This window comes from Lactuca saligna, chromosome 8, assembly GCF_052625555.1.
Source record: "Lactuca saligna cultivar CGN05327 chromosome 8, ASM5262555v1, whole genome shotgun sequence".
Classification (NCBI taxonomy): domain Eukaryota; kingdom Viridiplantae; phylum Streptophyta; class Magnoliopsida; order Asterales; family Asteraceae; genus Lactuca; species Lactuca saligna.
Window position 1 is genome coordinate 63020685 of NC_136424.1, and position 3537 is coordinate 63024221.

Sequence of the window (3537 nt, forward strand, 5' to 3'; positions counted from 1 at the left end):
AATCCATTTTGCAATTTTGTCATGAATTTGCTTGTGGGGGACACTTCGGACCTAGCCGGACTTTGAGAAAAGTCCTTGAATGTGGATTATTTTGGCCAACCATGTCACGCGATTGTTATATGTTTTGCAAAAGTTGTGAGCGGTGCCAAAGAACGGGAAACATTTCGCAAAAGAACCAAATGCCCCAAAATCCAATCCTTGTTTGTGAAATTTTTGACGTATGGGGGATTGATTTTATGGGCCCATTTCCCGTGTCATTTGGCAACGTTTATATTTTACTCGCGGTTGACTATGTTTCTAAATGGGTTGAAGCCAAAGCCACAAGATCGGATGATGCCAAAACGGTTATCGAGTTTTTAAAGTCTAATGTTTTTGCGAGATTTGGTGTGCCTAGGGCTTTGATTAGTGATAGAGGGACGCACTTTTGCAACAAAATGATGGAGGCTCTATTAAAGAAGTATCACGTGACTCATCGTGTCTCCACTGCCTATCACCCTCAAACGAATGGTCAAGCGGAGGTGTCGAATCGTGAAGTGAAGTCTATTATGGAGAAAACGGTGAATCCGACAAAGAAGGATTGGAGTTTGAGACTCGACGATGCCTTATGGGCATATCGGACCGCTTATAAGACCCCGATTGGAATGTCGCCCTTCAGATTAGTTTTCGGAAAACCTTGTCATCTTCCCGTCGAGTTAGAGCACCGAGCATTTTGGGCGGTCAAGAAATGCAACTTCGACATTGACGAGGCTGGAAGGCATAGGAAACTTCAACTCCAAGAGCTAGAAGAATTGAGACACGAATCCTATGAAAACGCAAGGATTTATAAGGAGAAAACGAAGCTCTTCCACGACAAGTCCATCACCCGGAAGAATTTTGAACCGGGACATAGGGTCTTACTTTACCATTCACGGTTGAAGTTATTCCCGGGCAAATTAAGATCAAGGTGGATTGGCCCATTTGTTGTAATAAAGACTTTTGATCATGGAGCGGTGGAAATCCAAAGTGAAGAAACGGGACATATTTTCAAAGTTAACGGGCACCGATTAAAGCCATTCTATGAAAGTTTTAATGCAAGTGTTATTGAAGTCATCCACTTGGATGTCCTGGAGTGTTGAACCAAGCTAGAAGGACGTCTCGCCTAAGACGTTAAAGAGAGGCATTTTTGGAAAAGCTTTATGCTTTCGTGTTTCTACGTTCGAATAAAGGAGTTTTGAAAATGTTTTGATACGTCTTTTGAAGTCATTTTTGAAGAAATCAAGAGTTTCTAGGTGTTTGGGGCATTTGGGATCAAGAACTAGTGAAGAAACGGAAGAAAACAGAGAAAAATCGAATTCCGGGAGCAGGAGCCTGCGCGACCCGCGCAGTGGTGCGCGGCTGGTGTGCGTGGCCGGTCTTCAGCATGCAACAAAGATCAAATCCAAACTGCAACATGTGCGCGACCCGCGCGCCCTCTCTGCGCGACCCGCGTGCTGTTCTGACGAATATCCCCTATTTTGTTGACCAGCTTTGACTTTCGTTGACCAGGTGGTTTAATGAGTTGACTAACATTGACCGGGTGTTGACCACACTTGTTTATGGATTAAAAACCTCCAGCAACTCTTCTTCTTCATTTCATTCTCTCAAAACCCTCTTATTCTCTCTCAAACTCTCAAGAACACATACACCCACTTTTCACAAAAATTTGATTTCCCGGAGTTCCACCGGTCGGAATACGACGAGACCACCACCATTCTTCACCATTTTCCGTGCTCTACAAACCTCACCTAAAGTTTACCACGAGCCATCGCCGGATCTAGGGGCGCCACCACCACCCATCTCGCGACTTTCTGGCCATTTTCCGGCCAACTCCCACCACCTCTCGCAATTCCGACACCACCAAAGTGTTTCTTTTTCGGGGATTTTTACATCTAACCAAACAAAACCTCAAAATCTCACAAAAAAATTTTCCCATAATTTTTGAGCCACCACGAGCCGCCGCCGGATTTTTCACAAAAACCAAGTTGAAAATATCCCTTCAATGAGCAAGTCTTGCATTTAGGCACCCACGAATAACCAAAGCTTGGGGTGCATGGTAGCGGATTCCGGGTTCAAGTTCAATTTTGGGATAAAACGGGTATTCTCTTTCCTTGGTTTTTATTACATTGCATTGTTTCAATTCAGTAATTGCATTCAATTATGCTTTGGAAATTGCCTAAGATCGTTAGTTGTTGCCCGGTTTATTTGGAAACATTGATTTGAGAAAGGTTGAGATTGGTCAATTTGTTTGGAAATTTGTTCAAAAATTGTTTAAACTTTGGTTGGGATTTTATCATTTTGTCTCGTATTGCTACCGAATTTTTGTTGGGACTACCAAATTAACCGAGTGTTGTTGTTGAAACCATTTTACATTGTCAAAAGTTGGGTGTCATTATTTCTTGGATTTTTTTTCGTGTTCGGTCTAAAGATAGTTGCATTGATTTGAGAGTGGTGAGGTGAGGGATTACATTGGTGAAGTTGTTTTTGATATTGTAGGTTTCGAAAATGGGCAAAACCACGGCTCGGACACGCACCCATGGATCATCGATCGATCCTAACCCTCAAAAAGATACCGCCGGTCCATCACGCCAAGCAGCCGGTAAACGAAAAAAAAGAGGAGAAGAGGGAAGCGATCCTTCCCTTACAAATGCTGAGATCAAAACCTATCGCTCCAATCTTCGGGCTCGCGCAATCCGGCCGACAAAATTCTACCACAAAAAGTCCATGAAAAAGCTTGGGGTGCATGATGGTGTATACCATTTGTTCATAAAACTCGGTTGGCGTGGTTTTCTTCGACTTTGTGACAGAACTTACGAGGAACCCACAATGGAATTTCTTAGCACCTATGCACGAGATGATAACACAGAAGTCCTCACATTCCAGTTGAAAGGGGAACATCATAGACTCACATACGCAGAGCTTGATTCTATCATGGGTATAGACGATCCGTTCCGCATCAGCCCCCAAAGTCAAGAGTACCAAGATTTTCTGCGTTGCCCTGATGCAAACTTCTGGATGCAAATTTCCGGTCTCCCAACCTTCAACCCAAGCCGACAGCGAGCCAAGCACATCGTTCACCCCTGTTGGCGAATTGCTCACCGAGTCCTTACGACGAGTATCTTCGGGCGTCTCGAGCCCGGTCAAATCAACAGATGTGAACTATTTTTCCTCCGAAGCATGAGGCATGCACTCTCCCTCAGTTTTTCAGGCTTCTTTTTAGACAAATGTGACTCCATACGCCAACGTTCCTCAGGGGAAATTTTCATCGGGGGACTTATCACAATCATAGGTCGAGCCGTCGGCCTAGACTTCCCGGATCCCGAGTACATACCTGTCGACACCCCACCGAACTTCCTGCTAGATTGTGACACTCTCATCCGGATGGAGATGTTGCTCGATCGGGGAACCCGCACGTACAGTTGGTTAGACGCTGACAAAGCCCCGGTTTACATCCTGCCAAGTTGGATCGGTTCTTCATTCGATACAGGCGACCCCGACACTTGGCTTCCTCCAGATCAATTG